Here is a 26,657-nt window from a genome sequence, read left to right as displayed (position 1 = left end):
TTGGTCAGGTGCCAGTGAGGTTATCCTAGCTTCTTAACCCTTTACAGGTGAAAGGGTTTTTCCTCTGGCCAGGAGGGATTTTAAAGGTGTTTACCCTTCCTTTTATATTTGTCATGTCCCCCAAATCACAGATAGGGTGAAACGCTGGCTGGGATTTCTTCCTGGAGCTCTAGGAAAAAACAGAGTTAATAAGACACATGTGTTAGGGGGCTTATTCCTTCACCCACTTATTCCCTGGTCCTTCTCGCATGAACAGAGAGCAACAATACCCGAAGTCCAAAGGTGCAAACAATTCGATGTTTGTTGGGGTGAACTTCCAGCAAGCATGATTCCAGTTTCCTTCCTTAGTATCCTCCTTCCCAGCTCTGACACCACAGAGCCTTACACCTGTGTCCCTGTTCCCATTCCTGCCCTTAGCCAAACATGATTCCAATTTCCCCAGCCCCATTCCCCCTTTTAGCAAAACATGATTCCAATTTCCTTACCCCCTATTCCCTGTTCCCATTTCCCCCTCCCACCCACACCCACTCACTTCCTCATTGATTACAGATTATATAGTAAAACTTGAGTTCTGCTTAGCTATACCTTAACCAATCATTTCCTGAAATTTAACTAACCAATCCTAACATATTGTAACATGATTATGTAACCAGTTATATCCCACCACCTTAATTAGTTTACACCTAGCAAAATTAATTATACAGCAGACAGGAACAATCACAGAACCAGACAGAGATTATACAGACAAACAATAGCAAAGTGGGAACTATAATGACAAAACAATACAGAAGTGAGGATTTCACATCCCAGTATTGATAAGTGAGTTCTTGCCAGACAGGATGCTGTTTCCTTTTACATTTTCTAGGCACTTCCCTTTCTCTGGAGGTGATAGGCATTATCAGGACAGGATTGTATTCCTAACAGCCCAATAGCACCTTCTTTCAATGTGACTAGTTTGGAATGTGAGGATGTGACTGTTTGCTTCTTAGCTTATGGCTGCCTCTGCTGCTTAGCCAAAGGCCTTAGCCTAAGCACAGGGCCTCAGACTGTCACAGTAAGAGAAGGCCCTTACACCAGCAGACAGTGATTCTGATTCTCTTTTATACCTCTAGAACTAGCCAAGTGATAAGAATACACCTAAATTCTTAAAGTACAGGCCTTTGCAGACAGGCCTGAATATCTATATCCTAACAACATGCACCTCTAAATATACTACCAAGTATATAAAGACTAACAATATTTTCCACATCTCAAGGATGATTTTAACCAGTTGATTCTGGGAAACTTTCATGGGAGAGTGCATCAGCCACTTTGTTAGAAGCTCCTGAGATGTGTGGATGTTGAAATCAAAATCTTGGAGAGCTAAACTCCACCGAGTAAGGTTTTTGTTATTTCCCGTGGCTGTATGAAGCCACTGTAGCGCAGCTTGGTCAGTTTGCAGGTGGAAACGCCGTCCCCAAACATATGGGCGTAGCTTTTCCAGAGCATAGACAATGGCGTAACATTCTTTTTCACTGACTGACCAGTTGCTTTCCGTCTAAGACAGCTTCTTGCTGAGAAACACTACAGGGTGGAATTCTTGATCCGGTCCTTCCTGCATTAAAACTGCTCCCACACCACGTTTGGACGCATCTGTGGTTACTAGGAACGGTTTGTCAAAGTCTGGGGCCCTTAGTACAGGGTCAGACATGAGTGTCGATTTAAGCTGGTTAAAGGCCTTCTGACACTCTTCGGTCCACTGAATGGCATTTGGCTCTTTCTTTTTGGTTAGGTCTGTCAGTGGGGCGGCGATTTGGCTGTATTGCGGTACAAATTGCCTGTAATAACCGGCCAAGCCTAAGAAGGATTGAACCTGTTTCTTTGACTTTGGGACAGGCCACTTTTGGATAGCATCCACTTTGGCCTGTAGGGGGTTGATAGTTCCTTGACCCACCTGGTGTCCAAGGTAAGTCACTCTGTTTAGGCCTATTTGATACTTCTTAGCCTTAACAGTTAGTCGTACCTCCCATATGCGCTCAAAGACTTTTTGTAGATGTTCCAGCTGTTCTGCCCAGGAATCCAAAAATATGGCCACATCGTCAAGGTAGGCTACTGCATATTCTCCTAATCCTGCTAGGAGACCATCTACAAGTCTTTGGAAGGTGGCGGGTGCATTCCGCAGCCCGAAAGGGAGTACATTAAATTTATACAGCCCGACATGTGGTGAAGGCTGACCTTTCCTTGGCGGATTCATCTAGCGGTACCTGCCAGTACCCCTTGGTTAAGTCCAAGGTAGAAATGAACTGGGCCCATCTGTGCATGGCATTGGATAGTTGTTGGGGTGAGTTACAGCATTTAGCTTACGGTAGTCCACGCAAAAACGTATCTCCCAATCTGGTTTGGGAACTAGAACCACTGGAGATGCCCATGCACTGCCAGAGGGGTGGATTACACCCATCTGTAACATATCCAGGATCTCCCATTCTATAGTAGTTTTAGCTTGAGGAGACCACCCGGTAAGGTTGGACTTTAATTGGGTGAGCATTACCTGTGTCAATGGAGTGGTATGCCTGTTCAGTCAGTCCTGGGGTGGCTGAGAACGTCGGCGTGTAGCTAGTGCACAGCTTCTGGATCTGCTGTCGCTGCATACGCCCAAGGGTCATGGAGAGGTTCACCTCTTCCACGCCACCAGCACATTTCCCTTCGTCGTAGACACCTTCAGGCCACTCAGCGTCATCTCCTCCCTGGGCTGTAAACTGACAAACCTTTAATTCTCTGGAATAAAAGGGCTTTAGAGAATTAATATGGTATTCCTTAGGCTTTCGGTTGGAGGTGAGGAATGCTATGAGATAATTAACAGCTCCCAGGTGCTCCAGGACCGTGAATGGCCCTTCCCACGACGCTTCCATTTTATGGGCCTGGAGCGCCTTTAAGACCATGACCTGGTCCCCTACTTTGAAGGAACGCTCTCTGGCATGTTTATCATACCAGGCTTTTTGCTGTTTTTGAGCATCCTGTAGGTTTTCTTTAGCAAGGGCTAGAGAGGTTCGGAGGGTGTTTTGTAGGTTGGTTACAAAGTCCAGAATGTTAGTTCCTGGAGAAGATGTAAATCCCTCCCATTGCTACTTCACCAACTGTAATGGCCCCTTAACCTTGAACTATAAAGTTCAAATGGTGAAAACCCTAAACTGGGATGTGGTACAGCTCTGTAGGCAAAAAGCAACTGCTGCAACACTAGGTCGCAATCATTGGAGTGCTCATTTATGAATTTATGTATCATGGCCCCCAAAGTCCCATTAAATTTCTCCACCATGCCATTTGTTTGATGGTGGTAAGGAGTGGCAACCAAGTGATTTACCCCATGAGCTTCCCAAAGGCTTTCCATAGTTCCTGCCAGGAAATTAGTTCCTGTATCTGTGAGGATGTCGGAGGGCCAACCTACCCTGGCAAAAATGTCTGCTAGTGCCTGGCACACACTTTTAGCCCTCGTGTTGCTTAGAGCTACTGCTTCCGGCCATCGGGTCGCAAAATCCATGAAAGTCAGTGTGTACTGCTTTCCTCTGGGTGTCTTTTTTGGAAAAGGACCCAGAATATCCACAGCTATTCACTGAAATGGAACTTCAATGATGGGGAGTGGCTGGAGAGGGGCTTTGACCTGATCTTGGGGCTTTCCCACTCTTTGGCATACCTCACAAGACCGGACATAGGTAGAAGCATCCTTGCCCATTCCCTCCCAGTGGAATGACCTCCCCAAACAGTCTTTGGTCCTGTTCACCCCAGCATGGCCTGAAGTGAGCTGTAGCTCACGAAAGCTTATGCTCAAATAAATTTGTTAGTCTCTAAGGTGCCACAAGTACTCCTTTTCTTTTTGCGAATACAGACTAACTCGGCTGCTACTCTGAAACCTGTCATATATAGATAGAGCACTCCTGTAACAAGTGTAGTATTCTCCACATTAGCCTGATTTACTCACTCTGAAATCAGAGTCGCAGAGCTGGATCCTGAATGATTAGGGACAAATCACCATACAAGCACTTCATGCAAATCATCCCTTCAAAGAAACCATCAAATTGTTGTCAATTGCTGAGCAAAAATACAAATGGTGTTAACTTTGTTGTGTCCTAAAATACAACATTTCATTACTGGTTTTTCTGGGTGCTTTTTGCAGGCAGAGATAACCTGCCTATGAAAACAATTATCTGTTACATGTATTGTGGGTCTGTAAAGGTGAATCCTATTGGCTGCATTTATCGTGTGCTTTGGGATTGCTCTCTGAATCTATGCATTCTGCCACATTTTCAGCTGTGTGTGAAATACCAGTAGGATTTGGGTATGGTTTTTATGTTGTAAATCACCACTTAGTATCACTACCCTTGAGACACAGAAAGAATGCAAACCTGGTAGTGCTCCAGAATGACTCCCCCTCCCCTCTCTTTATCCCTTCTGGCTGAGTGCGTACCTCTTTCTTGGCTGGAAAGTCTGTCAGGAATGCAGAAACCCATGTCTTGTGCTCTAAGCTATATGATTCTCACACAGCAACCAGCCTGTGACAGTCATATCACTCCTTACGGGAAAGTGATGTTTACACTAAAACTACTGTTAGGACTTGTTTTAGAATGCATGAAGGATGATCTTACATAGATATTTTTTCATATAAGCAGTCATACAGCTGCATTAATTTTCCTGGTAGGTGATTAATAGAGATGGGCTGAGGAGGCCATGTTTTTGCTTTGTAATAACTGACAGTTATCTCCTGGCTTTGCAAAACTGAAGCCAGGCTAGTTTGGGTCCAAATTCTATTTAGTCAAAACCATGAAAATTGGTGAGTTCAAAGGTGGTTATAGATAAAAAACCTTCTGGTCTGGGCCAATCTCTAGTTACCCCTTGTTTCATTGGACTAACTTAAAATATATCTGAAATTCTAATTAATTCAAGTATATGACCAGCGTTCCCTCTAATTTTTCCCACCCATGTGCGAATGAATTTTGTTATGTGCACCAAAATGGGGATGATGTGTGGTGGGGGTTGGGATAAGGGGTTTGGGAGGGGGCTCAGAGCTGAGCCAGAGGGTTGGAGTGCAGGGGGGTGAGGGCTCTGGGGTGTGGCCTGGGATGAGGGGTTCAGAGTGCAGGAGGGGCTTAGGGCTGGGGCAGAGGGTTGGGATGCAGGATGTGTGGGCTCTGGGGTGGGGCTGGGGATGAGGGGTTTGGGGTGTAGGCTGTCCTGGACTCCCCCCATCCCTCTCCCCAGCAGCTCTGGGGCAGTCTCTCCCCAGGAGTCTCTCTCCCTGGCCGCAGCAGCTCTGGAGCTGTGGGAGAAGCGCCTCTCCCCACTGCAGCCGAGTGCCTGCGTGGCCCTTGATAGGCTGCTGTGCCTACAGGGAACTTAATATATGACACAACTTTTTACTATATTTATTACTCCTGGGAGAATTCTGTGCCAGAAGTTTAAAAATTCTGCACACAATATTTTAAAATTCTGCATATATTTGTTAAAATAACACAATATAATTAAGTTCAACAAGGGGGTTTTGTTTTTAGGGAGGAGGGATTGTTAGGGAATTGGGGAACTTCCCCCATGCAGACCCTGGCTAACCCCAAGCCTCTCCCATTCAGTCAGGCACATCTGCCCCTGTCCCCATGTGGCCCTGTCCCCACTCAGCCACCCTCTCCCCTCCTTTCCATGTGTCCCTGCACCCCAACTCCCATTCAGCCCCTGGCTCAATGCTGTCCCCCCCAGTCTGTGACTTGCCAATAGCCTCGTGTGCCTCGCTCTGCCCCCCCCCCCCATCCTGTGTCCCCTCTCTTGGTCCTGTGGTCCAGGCTCTGTGAAGAAAGCAGTTCTCCTCCTCCCTCCTATCTGGGGCTGGCTGAGCCGGCCGCCCTCTCTTTTGGTGCCACATCAGCCCCTGGTGGGTGAAAGGTGTAATTGAAGTGTCTTTCTGGTAGAATGTATTTTCTGCAGAGAAAAAATATCTGCGGGGGACATTAATTCTGTGCATGCGCAGTGTCACAGAATTCCCCAGGAGTAATTTATGAGCTGAGTTTTTATGATTTAAAACTGGTTTTCAGTATAATTTTCTTGCAAAGTCTGCCCTTAGAACAGATATTATTGTGCATGTTTTTAGTAGTACACGGGCGACATGTTAATTGCAGAGTTTTCTGAGATGATGCAATGCAGCTAAAAAGTGTGTAAGTGCCTTTTTTCTATTGCTATTATATCATTACTGTATTTCATGGTAACTTTAATATCAGAAATTAAAGTCTTATTACGTAGCCCTGTGAGTCCATCATCTTCCAGTTTTCAGACTTCCTCTCCCTGATTGGTTGCTTGCATAGATTATAAAACCAGAAAAGACCCTTATGATGATCTATTCTGATCTCCACTATAACAGACACCATGAAATTTCATGAGTCCAATAACGTGTGGTTGAACTAGGGCACATCTTCTGACTTCTTTAATGTGTATTTTGAACTGCTTCCTCTAGTTCTCTTCCTGTTTCCCTTGCTATACGGATTTTTAGTTAGTTTTCAATCAACTATGGAATCCATCAACTTCTCCTGCTAGGACTTCATTTAAGGGGCCGGGAGTGCTTATTTAAATATGTGAGGGTTGCCATAGGAACATTTAGGAGGCAAAAGCATAGAATTAACTCTGGTGAACACCACTAAGGTGTTCATCTGATTAGCAATATTGGGTAATTATCTATCCATACATTTATTTTTAACTATGTGTATTGTTAAATTGCTCTTTTTACAGATGGATATCATAGGCAACATTTCCTCCTTTGACTTAATTTTTTCCCTTGGGCTTCTACTTAATTCCTAAAACTTCTATAACACAGTATATTCCAGTGCTGTAGCTAATGAAACCATTATAGAGGTGGATACAATTGTGGCTGTACAGTTGAGGTTGAATGAGGTAGGTAGTATTGGCTGAGCCCTTATGAAAGAAATAATCTACAAATACTTGAAGGGTGCATATACCCAAGATGGAGAATTATTATTTACTCTAATAGAGGCGAACTATTAGCCTGTCAAATCATCTTCCAAAGGAAGAGTTGGGAGCTCTACACTAGACTCATTTAAGACTAGACAAGGCAAAAAGATTGTAAATGAACAAAGTAGCCATAAGTTTCCACAATATTTTTTAAACGTACAGTTCTTTAAGTGATTTCTTTTAGTAATCAAAGTGATCTATTCTGGACTCAGAATAGAAATCTTGGCATTCACTTAACCTTCTCACTTATCGGTTGAATTATGGCACTGTACATAGGGTGACCAGATAGCAAGGGTGAAAAATCGGGATAGGGCAGGGGTAATAGGTGCCTATATAAGATAAACCCCTGAATATCAGGACGTCTAGTTCCCCTGGCTGTACAGAACTTGCAAGCTAGATCCTAGATATCTTCATGTTAAGTCTGCAGATAACCAAATTAAACCAGGTACCTCCGCATGATGGGGTCATCTGCTTATTTTCCTATTAAGGTTTTTACTACCTTACAATGAGTACTCATCCCAAACTCCATCAATTACTCCCAGATCAAATACCCCAGCAACAGCATAAATACAACAGTTTAATTTGTACTTTCACAAGAGTCCATCCTACCCACTAACAACTCCCGTCCTTATGGGCAAGGCAGAAAAGTTAGTCCTTTTCAGTAGACCATGGTGACTTAACCAACTTGGAACACTGGAAAAAAGCTTTTGATGACATGGAGATCCTGCAGGAATTTAACTTTCTGATATCTGCCTTTGGAAACTGAAAATAAAGTTACTCAGGGCCTGTCTACACTAAAAGCTATATTAGGATGATTTACAGCCACCGCAGTAATTACTGCAGTGGTTCATGTCCACACTACCCTCCTTCTGTTGGTGATGCACATCCTCCCCAGGAGTCCTTCCACTAATTTAAGAGGGGCAGTGTGGGGGTTGAGAGCCTGGGCTCTCAGCTCTGTGCAGCTCCCTGCCAGGAGCATGGCAACTCCCCATACTCTCGGCTCCCCGCTCTGTGCCCAGAACCAGGGTGGCTGCTGGGCTCCCAGCAGAATCCCAGCTGGGAGTAGGGAGCCGGCAGCCAGGCTTTAGCTGGAGCCGCCTCACCCACCATGGGGTGACTGCCCGAGCTGTGAGCGGCGTTCTCGTCAATTTCACGGCTCCAACATGGTTGCCCTAACTACACCGACACAAGCCCTATGCCTCTTGTGGAGGTGGAGTTATTATGTTGGTGTAGTAGGGCACTTAAGGCTTGTGTACATTACCCGCTGGATCGACGGGCAGCGATCGATCCAGCGGGGTTGATTGATCACATCTAGTCAAATGCGATAAATCGATCGCTGAGCACTCTCCCATCAACTCTGGTACTCCACCAGGGCGAGAGATGCAGGCGGAGTTGATGGGAGAGCGTCAGCCGTTGACTTACCACAGTGAAGACACCACAGGTAAGTAGATCTAAGTATGTTGACTTCAGCTACATTATTCATGTAGCTGAAGTTGCGTAACTTGGATCATTCCTCCCCCCCCCCCCCCCCCCCGTGTAGACCAGGCCTTACGTCGGAGGGAGCAAGGCTGTAGTGTGTACACTGACAGAATTAGGTCAGTGCTTTATGTCGACCTAACTCTGTAGTATAGTGTAGTCCAGGCCTAACTAATTCTTCAAACACGAGTGCTTCTTTGGGGAGACTCACTCTGTAAAGGAAAACTATCACTGCTCCTTAACAGATAATTCTCCAAGGCAAAATGTCAATAACTTAATTATCATTGTGCAGCGTATATATATAAAAGGTTATCTTTTTTTTGTTCTACATACAGCTTGATACACACACGTATTGATGCAACATTCCCCCCCCCCTTTTTTTTTTTGGTCTGCCTATGCTATACAGATATTGACTATTGTAGACATAGGGTTATAACAGATTGGAAAAACCCACAAAACTATTCCATCTTTCATGTAGGTAAAAATCAGTTAAAGGAAAGTGATTAGATTTCCTGCATTCAATTCTACAGTAAAATCTATAGGTCCTTGAAACACCGATTAGAGGAATGAAAAACTGTATGTCTTTTTTTTTTTTTTTTTTATACTAATGATGGAAGAAGTGGCTGATGCTTTAGTGTTCTCTGGTGCAGTGCTTCTCAAACTATCTGATGTGGTGGACCGGCAATTTTTTTCCCCCAATGTGCCAGGGACCGGTACCATATTTGTGCCATATCGTTTTCGCATATGCACGTAGCACATCAGATCAGAAAACCTAACATTCTTCACTATATTAATTGGAATGGGAGTGTGGCATACATGCAGAGATGTTCCCATTTAAATACATTGAAGACTGACTGAAAGGCTGTGCGTCTGTGTGGATAGTATAAAATGACTATTATTTGTTTACGATCCAAGAAAATATTTGAACATTCGTAGTAATAATTTATATCGGAAACTATAATGAATAAAATAAAAGTTGGCAGACATTTTTTATTATGTTTATTTTGTAAACAAATAAAATACTACAATACAAATAAAAAATATTTAAAAAATCAAGCCAGCTAAGTCTCCTAACAAAGATATTATAAAAAAATTTATTAACACAATAATAGGCATGTTAAAATCTTAACCTTTACTAATGTGAAAGGTGAGCCTGCTGCTTCTTTGTCAGTTTATCCAGTCGTGGTTCAATTGAGGACAGTGCCACACGCAATGGAGAATGACTATCCATACTATTCCTGTACTTTGTCTTCATGACACTCATGGTTGAGAAGCCAGTCTCGCAGAGGTATGTTGAAGGAAATAGGAAAAGAGTTTTCAGAGCAATTTCAGTAAGCTCAGGATATTCTGCTTTCACTTTTATCCAAAAGGAAGCAAGTGATGTAGTTTCGAAACTCATCTTCAATCTTTTGTTAGCAGCCAGCTCCAACAATTTATTCTCCATAGTGACAGTCAAGTCATCTTTCAATGGAATTAAACGGATTTTTGATCCATCCAGTCGCTTTCCTTGAATAATCTTCTGCCAGAAAGTAAAACTCAAAACGTTCTGCCAAATTCTTCAAGCGTTCAGTGATGATATTTCGTAGAGATGTAACATCAAGGTCTTCCCCTGCATTGGCGATGATTGTCGCTAAGTTGTGAAACATGTCATAACAATCTCTTGACATGCGACTCTTCCATGCTTTTAGCTCTTGTTTCTGTCCGTCAATCTTGTCTGCCATTGTAAGACACGAAGCCATCCTTCCCTGTATGGAAGTGTTGAGATCATTAAAGACGGTAAAGATATCAGCCAAATAAGCCAGCTTGGCTATCCAATCCACATCTTGGAACAATTGTGACCAATTTGTTTTTTTGTCCTGAAGAAACTCGGCAAGCTCGTTTCGGAGCTCAAATACTCTTGACAGGACTTTTTCCCTTGTTAACCAACGTATATCCACATGCAATAGGAGCTGTTTATGATCAGCTCCCATATCATCACATAATGCAGTGAACAGTCTTGAATTTAAAGCATTCGTGTTTACATGGTTCACAATTTTTATGACCTCGCTGAGCACGCTGTTTAGTTCTGTTGATGTTTTTTTTTTGTTGCAAGACTCTCGGTGAAGGAAGCAGTGCATCGACTTGCATTTGGGTTAATCTGGGTAACCACTCCAGAATGCTGTCCTGTCATTGCGGCAGCGCCATCAGAACATACGCCTACACAAAACTTGAAATCCAACCCACATTTGTTAATGATGTAGTCGCTCACAGTCTTGAACACTTCAGAACTAATTGTTTTTGTTGGTAGCGAAGCAGAAAACAAAAACTCTTCCTTCAAATCACCCTCATGTTCAAAGCGCACATACACCATCAGAATTGCCATATTAGCAACATCTGTACATTCATCAAGCTGCAAAGAAATGTACTTTGCTAATTTAATCTGTCCTATGAGCTGATCTTCCATATCATGGGACAGATTGTGAATTTGTCGAGAATTGGAATTAATTTGCAAACTGGACACCATTAAATTAGGCTTGAATAAAGACTGGGAGTGGATGTGTCATTACACAAAGTAAAACTATTTCCCCATGTTTATTCCCCCTTCCCCCCCACTGTTCCTCACAGGTTCTTGTCAACTGCTGGAAATGGCCCACCTTGATTATCACTACAAAAGGTTTTTTTTCTCTCCTGCTGGTAATAGCTCACCTTACCTGATCACTCTCGTTAGTGTGTATGGTAACACCCATTGTTTCATGTTCTCTGTGTATATAAAATCCCCCTACTGTATTTTCCACTGCATGCATCCGATGAAGTGAGCTGTAGCTCATGAAAGCTTATGCTCAAATAAATTTGTTAGTCTCTAAGGTGCCACAAGTACTCCTTTTTCTTTTTTCACCTTTTCTTGACCATCTGGACATTTGTGATGACTTTCACACCTTATCTTTTCCTGACGCATTCATTCCTCATTCACACAAACAGTCTCTCACAGAAACCTTCAAAGGTATACAGACAGCAGTATTTTATATTCAGCAGAATACATTGTAAATCAAGCCTTGCTTAATCTAAGCTAAAACAATTCACATTGGGGCTTCAGGCCCTCAACATTTCTCTAATCTATTTATCATAGACACAATACAAAATCCTGTCTCTTACTAACTAAACTTTATAACAGGTCCTAATTGTAATGCATATTGGAAACAGGATCCCAGTCTCAGACGGTCATTCCTTTCTGTTGTTCAAAAAGGGTGGCTGGCAGAATGAAATCAAAGTTTACATCAATTCTTATAGTAGAATTATAAAATCCTGCTCCTACAAGGACTGCCTATTTGGCTATAGGTGTGTGGTGCTCAATTGTCTCTATCTACTTTGTAAGGGATACGGCGGGATAGGATAGAAAATAATTATTAAAATTTATAACATTATTAGTACTTACATTCTCAGATCAGTGGATTCGGATGGGGTCCCAAATGACAAACGTGCAGAGATCCTTATGATGCTCTTTATTCAACTTCTCGATGGTAACTGCTGGTGGGGTGGGGTCTTTATATGTGAAGGAGTGGGGCAAGCGCATGCTTGCACGTCTCATGCAAAACGTGCTGTAGCGCTATGGCATAGTTATCAATATTATAATATGTGCTTCTGAAAACATAATATTTAATATTGTCGACTTTTATCGACTGATCATTAATCTCGGTGGAATTCCGGTGCGATTTTTAAATTATACTATTCTTTCTTTCCTGGAAACTCACCGAGGACCGGCAGCCAATGGCTTGCGGACCGGCACCGGTCCACGGACCACCACTTTGAGTAGCACTGCTCTAGTGTAGAGTAGCTAAATCAGTTGTTCTGTAACTTTTTGTTGTGACTAACAGTAAAGATAAGTATCTTAAAACAGGCTTTCGTGCTGTACTCAACTTCAGTAAATTTTTTCAGCTTGCTATCAAAACTCGGGCATGTGAAGTGTTTGCTTAATAAAGCTAACAGTGATCCATTTACTCATTCACTCACTGCCCTTTGTAACAACTAGCTCAGTATTAGGAAGAGCTTTGTTGGGGCTGAGAATACCGGTGGTGGTAGTCAAATCAAGTGCTAGCTCCTAACTGGAGGGGTGTGTGGGTGGGGGGTCACATGATAGTAAATCTAGGATTTCTTGCTTCATTTGTGTGTGTGTGTGTGTGTGTATAGAACGTTATGATCACTCCTAGATCAAAGGGATGCTGTTAATAGCCGATTGTAATTCCTCTGTGACCTATTCACTTAGGTAAATAAACTTTCCATTCAGAAAACGTACGGCATCTTGCTGCTCACTTAACTGAAGAAGCTGAGTTCATTTTAAAGTCTTCCTTTTCTTTGTGCAAGCCATTTAATTTGAGTCCTTTTCTAATCATAAAAGAATACTGCAAGAATTCTACAAAAAAATCAGGTAAAATTGCAATTTTTCTAAAAATTGTTTTAACAGAAAAATTATCCAACTGTTCTAGTAATCTGGGGATAAGAAGCATTTTTAAAATGTACAATTGAAAAAAATTTAAAAAAATCCAAGACTTGGAAAATAGTGCAGGGTTTGATTAAGTTTATCTTGGCATTTATACAATTCTTTAAAATTACACAGAATACACTGTGTTAGCTGATTAATGTAAGCTGTTGCTTTGTAAATAAATATTTACAGTAAGTGTTCCTATTGACCTTGTTACTTGTTGATTAAGATGCCAACTTTCCATAGAACATTGAAAAGATATGAAGTTGAGATCATTTATTTTAGTTCATAGCAAATGTCATTTTGCTTCTCAAATTTTAACACTAACTTTTCCCCCTCAATCTATTATGCCTGCGGATGAATGATAGAGCTAGTTGAGGCATATTTTTATTGGGTTATATAGGTTAGAAGATAAACTTAATATCTTTAAAACATAAATTCAGCTCGGTTGTGATGGTGTTGCAACTGACAATAATATCGTATAATAGGAATACCTTTCTGAGGTAAGCAGTATAGAATTATTTAATTTGTTTTAAACAACCATATAATTGCTATCAGCTTTTCTCCCCCTTTTGTCTGTTGGACTTGATGTATGGCTAAATTGTGGCATTATGGATTTTGGCTCTAGTTGCAGTTTGCTTTTGTCATATTTCTAGGTAGCTTTCTTGAGTAACAGCAATGGAAAGAACAGTTGCTTAGACTAGAAATGTGTTATTCTGCATGGATTGATTTGTCTTATGCAGCAAGAGTTAAGGTGGTTACAAATTCCTTTTTTCAAAGCTTTGGGGCAGTGAAAATTCAGATCGCGCTGAAACAGTGTTTGAGGCGTGAACCTGGGAGTGACCCTATATAAAGCAGAATGTAACTTTGTTTTTTATGTAGTGTTTATATAATTATAAACTTCCTCTTAATGGGGAAAACACTCGAGCATTATAGATTAAACAAATATAGGACGAACCGCAACAATGCATGATAAGTTTAAAGGAATAGGATTCAGTTTAAGGATAAAAATCCTTTTGTATTTTTGGATAGATGCACATAATGGAAACATTTAATTGTGTTTTTATATATACTTATTTTCTGGTATTAGCCCATGATGGCAGAATCTCATGGAAAAACAGTTGATCTTTTGAGATGCTACCATTCAAAACGCTGACAATCTGATATCAGCTCCTGAGATTTTAGCACTGAATTTGAATCCAAAACCTATACCTGATTCACCTTGAATGTGAACTATCACTAAGTCCTCTGCATAGTTCCTGGTAAACCCAACTAAGCCTAGGGATTTAATGACCAGATTTGCTTGGGCATTATATATGAATTCCAGCCACTAATCTCAATAGCAGAATTTGCCTCCCACTTCAAATGTTTCTGGTTGAGTTTTGAGCAGCAGTGGAAGAAAGGAAGAGATGTGAAACTGATGCCCATGAACATAAAGTGGAAGGCATCAAAAGAGGTGGATTGTTAATGGATTTCTCTTCAGAGGGCATGTTAAATAAAGACAGAGCCTATCAAAAAGAATATTGAGAAATTAGATGTTAGAGACTTAACAGTTTAAACTGTATTGTAGGAGTCGTGTGTCCAGTTCTGGGCACCATATTTCATGAAAGAGGTGGATGAATTGGAGAGAATCCAGAGAAGAGCAACATAAGTCATTAAAAGTCTGGAAAAAGTGACCTATGAGGGAAGACTGAAAAAAATGGGTTTGTTTAATTTGGAGAAGAGAAGACTTGGGGGAGGGGAGGGGGGGGGAGGCGGGGAGGGAGAACATGACAACAGTTTAGGCTCATAAAAGTTTGTTAAAGGAGGAGGGAGAAAAATTGTTCTTGTTAACCTCTGAGCATAGGACAAGAAGCAATGGGCTTAAATTTCAGCCAGGGCAGTATAAATTGGACATTAGGGAAAACTTCCTAAATGTCAGGGTGGTTAAGCACTGGACTAATTGCCTAGGGAGACTATAAGAACATAAGAATGGCCTTCTGGGTCAAACCAACGGTCCGTCTAGCCCAGTATCCTGTCTTCTGACAGTGACCAATGGTGCTTCAGAGGGAATGAAGAGAACAGGTAATCATCAAGTGATCCATCCCGTATCACTCATTTCCAGCTTCTGGCAAACAGAGGCTAGGGACACTTCAAAGCATGGTTTCATATCCTTGTCCATCCTGGCTAATAGCCAGACCCCTTGATGGATCTATCCTCCATGAACTCATCAAGTTCTTTTTTGAACCCTGTTATAGTCTAGGCCTTCATAACATCCTTTGGCAAAGAGTTCCACAGGTTGACCGTGCATTGTGTGAAGAAATACTTCCTTTTGTTTGTTTTTAAAACTGTTGCCTATTAATTTCATTTGGTGACCCCTAGTTCTTGTGTTCTGAGGAGGAGTAAATAACACTTCCTTATTTACCTTCTCCACACCAGCCATGATTTTATAGATCTCCAGCATATTCCCCCCTTAACTGTCTCTTTTCCAAGCTGAGAAGTCCCAGTCTTATTAATCTCTCCTCAGATGGAAGCTGTTACATACCCCTAATCATTTTTGTTGCCCTTTTCTGTACCTTTTCAATTCCAATATATCTTTTTTGAGATGGGGCAACCAGATCTGCATGCAGTATTCAAGATGTGGGCACACCATGGATTTATATAGGGGCAATATGATATTTTCTATCTTATTATCTATCCTTTTTCCTAATGATTCCCAACATTATCAGCTTTTTGACTGCTGCTGGACATTGTGGATAGTTCTCTGAAAACATCCACTAAATGACTCCAAGATCCCTTTCTTGAGTGGTAACAGCTAATTTAGACCCCATTATTTTATATGTATATTTGGGATTGTGTTTTCCAGTGTGCATTACTTTGCATTTATCTACATTTAATTTCATCTGCCATTTTGTTGCCCAGTCACCCAGTTTTGTGAGGTACCTTTGTAACTCTTCGCAGCCTGCTTTGGACTTAACCTTCTTGAGTAGTTTTGTATCATCTGCAACTTTTGCTACCTCACTGTTTACCCCTTTTTCTAGATAATTTATGAATATGTTGAACAGTACTGGTCTCAGTACAGACCCCTTGGGGACATCATTATTTACCTCTCTCCATTCTGAAACTGACCATTTATTCCTACCCTTTGTTTCCTATCTTTTAGCCAGTGGTTAATGAGAGGACCTTCCCTATTACCCCATAACAGCTTACTTTGTTTAAGAGCCTTTGGTGAGGGACCTTGTCAAAGGCTTTCTGAAAATCTAAGTACACTGTAGCCACAGGATCATCCTTGTCCACATGCTTATTGACCCCTTCAAAGAATTCTAGTAGATTGGTGAGGCATGATTTCCCTTTACAAAAACCATGTTGACTCTCCCCCAATAAATCATGTTCATCTAGGTGTGATAATTCTGTTCTGTTCTATAGTTTCAACCAGTTTGCATGGTACTGAAGTTAGGTTTACCAGCCTGTAATTGCTGGGATTGCTCTGGAGCTTTTTTGTAAAAAAAAAATGGTGTCATATTAGATATCGTCCAGTCATCTGGAACTGTGCAATTTCTGTGACTGGAGATTTAAAGAGCTGGTTAGACAAACACCTGTCAGGGATGGTCTAGACCGGGGTGGGCAAACTATGGCCTGTGGGCTGGATCCGGCCCCTCAGGGCTTTGGATCTGGCCCACGGGATTGCCACCCCCATGGCGCCATGGGCCCCTGTAGGGGGGCTGGGGGCAGAGAGCTCTGTGCACTGCTCTTGCCTGTGGGTAACTCCCTGAAGCTCCCATTGGCCGGGAACGGGGAACCGTGGCCAATGGCAGCTTTGGGGAGGTCCCCACAGGCAAGGGCAGTGCACTTAGCCCTCTGTTCCCCCTCCCCCAGGGGCCGCAAGGATGTGGTTCTGGCTGTTGCGCGGGGCTAGGGCAGGCAAGCAGCCAGCCTTCCCTGGCCCCGGTGCACACTGCTGCCACCCCAGAGCCGCTCCATGTAAGCGGCGCCAGGCCAGAGCCTGTACCCCAACTCCCTGCCCTAAGCCCCCTGCCACACCCCTCCTGCACTCCAACCCCCTGCCCGGAGCCCCTCGTACAGCCCGCACCGTCCGACATTCATGGCCCTGCATGCAATTTCTCCACTTAGATGTGGCCCTCGGGCCAAAAAGTTTGCCCACCCCTGGTCTTGACAATACTTAGTCCTGCCATGAGAGTAGGGGACTGCAATAGATGAGCTCTCAAGGTCCCTTCCTATCCTACAATTTTAGGGTTCTATTAAACTAACTGCTGGAGCATGGTACGTTACAATGGATAAGTGCCTCTGAAAAGCCTTTCCATACTTATTCAACATGATAAAACAATACTGAGGAATATTTCTGAAAATACTCAAGAAAAATAAAAGTCTAGTGAAAAGATTTTCATGTCTGGGTGCTTTTGCCAGACTATATTTTCCATGGTGGATTAACTTTGAACTACCAATTAAAAGTTATTGCTAAATCCTGTTATAGCAGAAAGCAATTAGGTTCTTAATCTTAAGATTTTACTAATGTGTGTCTTTCAGAGTGGATTTTTTAACTTTTATTGCCAAGTCTTTTGTAAGTTACTGTCACAGGGTAGCTGCAAAGTCAATAGATTTCCTTTGGAGGATAATAGTGGTGGCCAGTACAGACTGTGCATTACTTAAAAAAAAGGGAGAAAAGGGGATAGATAATATTTGATCATATTACACTGTAGTAAAGTGTGTCTGTTGGTACAATGATGACTTCATTTCTTGTTCTGAAGCATTTAAAATCCTTGAAATCCTGTCATGCTTTGAGAGAATTATTGCAGTTTTCAGACAGCATCATTTGGAACTAAAGACTGGATATACTTTACTACTGTGAAAATTGTGAGTTTTATCACCTATGTTCTTCTGAAACCAGACAGACCAAGCTTCCTCCATATTTTACAAAGGGATTCTTAACACTACCACGATCCAAAGTTTGATTTACCTTAAAAACTTGATTTTTGTGTTTCCTGGTAATTATGGGAAGTAAGGACTACGGTACTGCAAAAATCCAGACATTTTCCAACAGCCACCAAATAATATCACTGGCAATAACACATTCCATATTTGTCAGCGTTCCACCTGTAGGCAAATACTGCACTAAGAAACCGGTGTGTGGTAACTGCTGGCAGATGCTTTTTAATGGTGATTGCTTATGCTCATCACTTGCTTACACCTGTATGTCCAGCTCAAAAACATAGCCACAATTAGAAATAGAGGTGAACCACTAATGTTTTCAACAGCAAGAAAAAGTTCTGAGTTCGTTACAAAAGCTTAATTGTGCTGCCACAATTATGCATTTGTTACAGAGATGTGAAAGGGAAATACTACGTTCAGTCATAAAATCAACATTTTGACTCTTCTTGTGTTCCTCTAATTTACATACTCACCACCTGATCATACCCCCATTAAGTTAGTGGAACTATTGCCATTGATCTAAGTGGTCAGATTACTTTTCCTATTAATTTACTTTGAATAAGGTCAAAGCCTGAGATTTGTTCTTAAAGGGATCACTCTCATGATAGGTAAAATGAGATGAGTGACACTGATGATGATGTGTGTCTGAACATCACAGGCACAACAGAACACCCTGCTGCCACATTCATGAGTGTTTAGAGAATTTCCAAGTATGCTGGACTCCTCCTCCTGCAGCCTGGTGATAGGGAACTCTACTCACAACAGGTGATGCCTCCTCCTGGCAGTTCTGGGGAATAGCTCTGCCAGGCTGACACCCCTTCCAGGGGTTACACTCACTCTTTCCCCCTCTATGGGCCCGCTCTTGCTCCAGGAACTGCAGCATCCTCTTCATGACTCAGCCCTCTAGCCAGGTCCCAGTGTGGTTTCCCCTTGCGGAGATCTGTATCAAAGTCCCTGTCCACCAGCAATCTCAGGCAGTCGTCCCATTCACTGCCCCAGGTACCATTCCCTCAGCGGCTGGTAGGGGAACCTAGGTTCCCCACCCCCCACTCTGGGTTCCTGCTCAGGGACTCTCTAAACAGTAGTCAAGGTTTCAGAGTAGCAGCCGTGTTAGTCTGTATTTACAAAAAGAAAAGGAGTACTTGTGGCACCTTAGAGACTAACCAATTTATTTGAGCATAAGCTTTCATGAGCTACAGCTCACTTCATCGGATGCGTTCAGTGGAAAATACAGTGGGGAGATTTATATACATAGAGAACATGAAACAATGGGTGTTACCATACACACTGTAACCAGAGTGATCACTTAAGGTGAGCTATTACCAGCAGGAGAGCGGGGCGGGTGGGATCTTTTGTAGTGATAATCAAGGTGGGCCATTTCCAGCAGTTGACAAGGACCTGAGAGGAACAGTGGGGGGAAGGGGGAATAAACATGGGGAAATAGTTTTACTTTGTGTAATGACCCATCCACTCCCAGTCTCTATTCAAGCCTAAGTTAATTGTATCCAGTTTGCAAATTAATTCCAATTCAGCAGTCTCTCATTGGAGTCTGTTTTTGAAGTTTTTTTGCTGAAGTATTGCCACTTTTAGGTCTGTAATCGAGTCGATCGAGTGGATGGGTCATTACACAAAGTAAAACTATTTCCTCATGTTTATTCCCCCTCCCGCACTGTTCCTCGGACGTTCTTGTCAACTGCTGGAAATGGCCCACCTTGATTATCACTGCAAAAGGTCCCCCTCCCCGCTCTCCTGCTGGTAATAGCTCACCTTAAGTGATCACTCTGGTTACAGTGTGTATGGTAACACCCATTGTTTCATGTTCTCTGTGCATATAAATCTCCCCACTGTATTTTCCACTGAATGCATCCGATGAAGTGAGCTGTAGCTCACGAAAGCTTATGCTCAAATAAATTTGTTAGCCTCTAAGGTGCCACAAGTACTCCTTTTCTAGTAGTCAAGGTGTGGTTTCCTCCTGCACCTTACTGTCTTTCCCTGAGTCTCTTCCTTATCTCCTATCCCTTCCCATTCGTCTGGATTTGCCAGTCTCTCAGTTCCCTCCCCCCACAGAGTAACCATGGGCTACTTGTCTCTATAGCCCCCAAATACACCTCCCTCCTCCCAGGGAGTGACTGCAGACTCCTTCCCTCCAGCCTCCTCTGCTTCAAATTTCATGTCTTTATATAAGCCCCGCCTTAGGTGATCTTTCCCTAGTTAGGGCTTTCCTCTCAGGCCTAATTCTCCCAGATTGCAGCCTAATTGGCTGATTGGGTCCACTTGGCCCAATTTTGCTTTTGCAGGGCCAGTGTGGGGAATATGACCCATCACAGGCCTATCCTGTGTCTACTTAAATCAATTGGTGACCTTCCACAGAATTCAGTGGGTTTAGGATTGGGCCCATGAATTACAGTATATTTCAATAACCAAGACAAAAGCAGAGAGGTAGAATGACTGGATAAAACTAGACAACCCCACACAAGAGATGCTGATCTGAAGCCAATGGAAAGACTCATGTTAGCTACACTGGACTTCGGACTAGATGAATCTGTCCTCTAAATGGTGTATGGACTAAAATTCTCTTACTATTCAATATAAGAAAGCAATGACAAATACATATCTGCCCTCCTACAGTCATAGGACACGTACTTTTAGCTTCAGTTTGCAAAAATGCCATCTAATTAACAAATGTAGCTTGCAGTATAGTCTCTCTATTGAGTTTTCAGATGTCTCATTTTCTGCTCATTGCATTTAATTATTTGCATGCTGATGCTGGTTCTCTTATTCCACTGGGAGGGTTAATTGCTGTTTTGTTTGCTTGACCTATGAAATTACACAGAGCACTTTATGGATGTTACAATTCAGGTCTGTTCTACTAACTTCTTTGACCTGAGTTGCTTATAGCAGAGTTTCACCTTATACTTGGATTATTAAGAACATTTAGCTTAATTTAAAAAAGAAACCCCATCTCCTACCTTTCTGTTTTAATTAATTTAAGCATCGTGGCATAATAAGACCTTATAACCTTGTAATATCAGATGTGACAGCTGCATTGATTACTTGTTCAATAGATGGGGCTGAGCTTAATTTGGTTCTTCACATAAAGGACAGATCCGGTTTTCTCTGCACCCCCAAAACTATTGTCTTACAGCCTGGATCAGTAGGAACTTTTGTTTTCAGGGAATGCAGGGTTTGCCCTTGTTGTGCATCCTGTCCCAACTTGGAAGCAGTCACCAGGGATTTGGACTTGTGGAATGGGCTGTTTCCTTTTTGGGAAGGAAATGAATGGATACAGACTTGAGATATTCCTTTCTAGTCTCATTTGATTAATAAAGGCCCTGATCCAAACCTCATTGAAGTTGATGGAAAGTCTCCCCCTGACTTCAGTGGGCTTTAGATTAGGCGCAGTGTGCACACAGTTCCTGTTGACGTTAAACTAGGATGGATACAACAGCAAAAGCAGCAGTGTGTTCTCTCTCTCTCTCTTTCTGACACCCCGTGCACCAGGGAAGTAGTCCAGGCACAGTCCTGTGTTCAAGTTCTCAACCCTTAGTGTGCTTACACACAACTACCTAACCACTGCTATGCCACATCTTTCCCACTACATGGCTTTATTTTGCTTTACAGGCTAACTATACTTGATCTAGATGATTGTGTTCAGGAAGCAGACTCCTGCCCCCCCCCCCCCCGCTTGCTCATCTGCTCTGAAACACAAAAGAAAACTCACTGAAATGACACAGTCTCCATTCCTCTTTTAGCACAAGAGCTGGAGTATGTGTTAGTGCTATTAGTTTTGATTGTAGCTGTTTTAAGTTCTAAAATACTTCCACTCAAGCTACTGGGCTAGAACAAGCTCAGAAATTTGCAGTGGATCTTTACCTTCTCCTGAATATTCCCATCACAGATTTTTGATTGCTAATGTCATTTAGTTTCTTTTGCTTCAATACTGTTGATTGCAAATGTATTTTGCTAAAAAAAAAGTCCCTGCACAATTTAATGGGGACAAACTCCCTATGTTAATGTAACTCCCTCCTGGGATCCCTTTGAACAAAAAGAGCTTGTCCTTGGTGTTTTGTGTTGGGCTAAGTCATGTAATGTTGTCTTCCATTGTCGACCAGAGGGTTAGTTAAAGCCACCAACCTTATTTTCACTTATCAAACCAAGGAAGATTCTGAACAAAGAATTCCAGAGGCAAAAAGCTAGAGCTTTCTTATACTTGTAAGGATTGATTTTTGCGTCGTATTTCCAGTAAAGAGGTCTCCTATAGTTTGGTCATACATCTGACATTTTAGTGCTCTGTGAAACATGGGGCTCAGTAGTCAGCTTGAGCTAGGTATTTCATGAACAGAGGCTCTTCAAGGTTCCCTTGCAGCTCGCTATTGCTCTCTTGAACAGAGACAGTCAATTGTGTTGCGTTTTGCTGTGGCTTTAAAACGTGGAAGTGTGCTCCTTGTGGACTTAGCTCAAGGTGAAAGTAGAAACTTGTGACCAATGAGCAGATCCAACACACAGGGCCACACACTTGCCATTGATCCGTGTGCAAAACTCCCACTGATGTTAATGGAATTTCTGCTGTGGGGTCAGGGAAGTGTAGCACTGAGTATATTGATCATATTCATGTCAGTAGCTGCTTTCTTACAGTAAGAGAAGAACACGCTCTTTGTAGCTGCTTATTTTAAAAACAAAACAAAAACAAACAACTCCCCCCAAACCTCCCCCCCAATATTTGGGTACAACTTTGTCTGCAAGTCTGCTTATTTTCACAAACAGAGTGAATAATGAAAATCATTCTTCACAGACATTTTGTTTTGATACATTTCACAAAACTCAGAGATTTCCAGGAATTCTCCACTCCGCTCTAGAAACTGGGCAACTTTCAGAACAAAACGCTGGAGAGTAAAATAAAACTAGAAATAAAACTTGCAGGGACGTTGTAGTTATGTCAAACCCAGATGTTGTTACAATCTCAGGAGATTAAAGTGAGGTACTCTTATACGAAATCCAGGTTTGTAAATGGAAATGCACAGGTAAGGCACCCAATCAACCTTAACTCTGCATTCAGGTGACACTGTGCGATCAATGCATTTTCGTGTCTTTGGTTCCATATTAGAGGTAATTGATTTTTAAAGACAGGGTTTTTTCATATTTTCTCCCTTCATGGCTTAACGTTAGCTCATAAACTAATAAACAGATTAGTAAATTCTCAGGTAATTCATTCTGTAACAATTGCTCGAAGTTTGGGGAGGATACACTGTATTTTTCCTACATAACAGAGGGTGAATCCCTGCATTCAGTGCAAAATGGAAATCATCTTTAACTCTGGAGTTGCACTGGTTCCTCCATAATAAGAAAAGAAAACATAGCAAGACATCTAATGCATTATTCAAATATTAATTACCTCTGGTGAAGCATGGGAACCCTGTGAAGGCTGGGTAATCAAGAAGCTTGTTTTGCTTAACCCAGCCAGAGTTCTTTGGCAGAAATCTCCACCAGACAGGTATCATTTATCATCAAAGCTGTTCATACCATCAGTGTACAGGAGATGTATTGAACATTTCAGGAAGTATTCCCGGTTGTCTTTAGGAACATGTGCAGAAGAGCTGGAGTTTAAGGGGGCTGTTTAAAGCATCAGCATGGCTTCTGATTATAAGGCGGGCTAGTAATATATTCTCTTTGACATTGTATAGTAAACAAAGTATTAGGCTTAGATACCTTCATATATCCTTGTCAACCACCTTCTCATAGTGGATCTATGAAACAAGAGAGATGGTGAAAGTTTATCCACAACAGGGGAAACTCAGATTTTAAAAATTGCTACTTGCAACTGGCCAGTGATGGAGCATGATACGGGTAGGGAGCTTATTACACAAACCCTGTCACCATTGGCAGAATGAAATAGTGTCAGACAAGCCATTTGACCTTAGATATTTTAATTAGCTTCCAGTGAAGCAGGCTAATGTAGAAGAATACTTGACTACACACAGCCAAGCTGGATTTATCATCTTTCAGAGGCTGAAGAGATTTTATCAAAACTGTTTTTCGCAATCCACTTGCATTGTGCTTGTGTGCACTAGCTGGTTGACTTAGTAATTTCATAGTGTATGAAATGGGGTTAATTTGATTACAAAGTTGTATGATCCTGCAAATGCAATTTTCTGTTGCAAATTATTTTCTATGGTGCTTTAAACTGAGATGCTCAAAAATACAGGGAAGAGGGGATAGGGCAGGGGAAACTACCTTGAATATCTCCACTGATGAACAATCCCCTTCTGTCTGGGCTGGCAGTGGAAGAACTTGCCATCTGCAGATGACTCTTCATGTGATGCCTTAGTTTCTTAGCGTCGGATATCAGTGTAGGTTATTGTAATGGTGGGGGCTATGTAAGATCATCTCAATTACCAACATTCTCATGCAGTGGTTTTCATATCCAGCTGCTCCTCAGAACTCTCCTTGTCTAACCAAGAATGTTAATTACAATCTTTGGAATTTTATGTAAGCACTGGGTTAGTCAGCTGAGAAATAGTGTCAGCCAAAATGTTATCTCCACCATCATATGTATGTCAAGCTCTGTTCCTTGTCTGATTTTGATTCATTCCAAATGTCATGGTACTGTATGAAGTGAAAATCCCTCTGTGCTGAGTCTCTCATAGTGTGCAGTGCTACAGTTTTGTCCTGTGACAGGCAATTTACAGTAATGAGAGGTACAGGATAAAATTTTCCAAAGGTCTTACTTGACTCTGGTGCCTCAGGTTAATTTTCAAAACTGACTTGACTTAGGTACTTAAGTACCTAAATCCCATTGACTTTAATTGAGACGTAGGCTCCTAAATGCTTACATCCTGTCTGAAAATCAGATTTGGGCTCCTGAAGCACTTGGGTACTTTAGAAAATTTTACCCATAGTCAAGTTTAGTTTAATAGAAAACTGAATAGTTGGTAAAGGGAATGGTCACTTACCTGCTTTCATTGTATATTTCCTACTTTTAGACTGGAAACTTTGGTATGGAGACTTTGTGTTTGGACAGTAACTAGCACATTGTGAGCACTTCTGAAATCCAAATAATTTTCCCATCTGTAAAATTAGGGATAATAAATAAATGTGATATTAGACTGAATGAAGCATCAGCTGTTAAGAGCTGAATGTAAAGATGTGATAAATGAAGGGGGAGGGGGAGTAGCTCCCTTTTATGGACCCAGCCAGCCAGTAGCTATAAAATCCCTCTTAGTAGCTGTTCTCTAATTGCTCTATCTGTAGAGGGTTAAAAAGTCTCACTGCTATGCACAGGTAAAAGGAAGTGAGTGGGCATCTGGCCAAAAGAGCCAATGGGAAGGACAGAACTTCTTAAAATTGGAAAAAAGACTCCCCTTTTGTCTGTCTGTGGTTGTTCTTCCAGGAAGAGGTGGACAGGGCTGCAGCTGTATTATAAGAAGCTTGGGGCAGGTATGAAAAAATCCTCAGTATCATACCTAGAAACTACTCATTTAAAACCCCAGATATGTAAGTAGATCATGAAATGTATAGGAAGACGCAATTAGGTTTATCCCTTTTATTTTGTTATGGCTTGTGGATTCCTCTGTGCTAACCCCAGGTGCTTTTGTTTTGCTTGTAACCTTTAAGCTGGACCTCAAGAAAGCTATTCTTAGTGCTTAATCCTTGTAGTTGCTCTTTTAAAATCTAGCAATAGCCTGAGTTCCCAGATGTATTTTCTTTGTTTTTTATTAATAAAATTTACCTTTTTTAAGAACAGAATTGGACTTTTGTGTCTTAAGAGGTTTGTGCACATGTTGTTTAATTAGGTGGTGGCAACAGCTGATTTCCTTTGTTTTTCTTCTCAGGTCTTCCTCGGGGGGTAGGTGGGGGTTTGAAAGGGCTTGAGGGTACCCCACAGGAAGGAATTCCCAAGTGCACCTTCCTGGGCTCTCAAAAGGGTTCTGCACTTGGGTGGTGGCAGCATCTACCACCTCAAGGTCAGAGAAAAGCTGTAGCATTGGGAGTTTAATACAAGCCTGGAGTGGCAGTATTAATTTTTAGAATCCTTGCGGGCCTCCAGCTTCTGCACTCGAAGTGCCAGAGTGGGGAATTAGCCTTGACAAAAGAGCACACACAAAAATAAGTTTTGCATATTCCTGAGTGCCTTGCACTGGCAATTGATTAACTATTTTCATGTGTACAGACATCTGCTAACAGCACTCCTGGATCATTTTTCTTTCTATAAAGGAAGCTGAAGAATTTCAGTTAAATATATAGACTTTGAAATCTTCTGTTCATGTGGTTTTATTTTAAGTCCTTTCCTTTGTTTGCCATTTTCCCTCAAAAGATTTCTGCACTGCTAGATTTTCTGGCATCAGCTTTGCCAGTTCCAAAAGGTCACTAGTAGGTGAACTCCTGTCATGGTCATAGTCAGTTTCACCTGTATCTGCATACATCTAGGGGGACTCACCTGAGTCATCCCTTGAGGACCGTTTTTACTTGGTTGTTCTTAGGCAATGGCAGTTGTGGTGGTAGGCTTGTCCTTATACTTCTACAGTGCATGACAAAGGTGTTAGTCTTTGCATATATGTCCCTGCCCTCTATCTGATGTCCCTGTCATTAGGCACTGGTTGTAGTTTACTAGCTGTCCTTTTTAGAGTTCAGAGAGCTCCTTGGTTCCTCTGTCATAGCAGTGTTTGATTTGCTGTCGTTGCTTTTTAATCTCCTTCTTATCCACTGCTGGATAAGTTCATTTGCTCTAGGCAGTAGAGTCCCTGTATGATGGAGGGACATGTGATGCTGTGCTGGCTGCTGCCCATGCCTTCTGTTGGTAGTCCTCCAGTCCAGAAATACTCTC

At 42.0% G+C, this 26,657-nt stretch overlaps 1 protein-coding gene across 2 annotated transcripts in view; it reads left to right on the top strand.

Moving 5' to 3' along the window:
* The first annotated feature begins 12,620 nt into the window (after nucleotides 1–12,620).
* Nucleotides 12,621–26,657, top strand: part of OCA2 (OCA2 melanosomal transmembrane protein) — a 336,400-nt gene continuing 322,363 nt past the window's right edge. For both annotated transcript variants that reach the window (XM_074965665.1, XM_074965648.1), the window contains exon 1: nucleotides 12,621–12,856. The gene's annotated coding sequence lies outside the window, so the exon portion shown is untranslated. The remainder of the gene's footprint in view (nucleotides 12,857–26,657) is intronic.

The sequence above is a fragment of the Natator depressus genome, chromosome 1, assembly GCF_965152275.1.
Source record: "Natator depressus isolate rNatDep1 chromosome 1, rNatDep2.hap1, whole genome shotgun sequence".
Lineage (NCBI taxonomy): Eukaryota > Metazoa > Chordata > Testudines > Cheloniidae > Natator > Natator depressus.
Note: the sequence above shows the minus strand (reverse complement) of the source record. Positions and strands in the feature narration are given on the sequence as shown.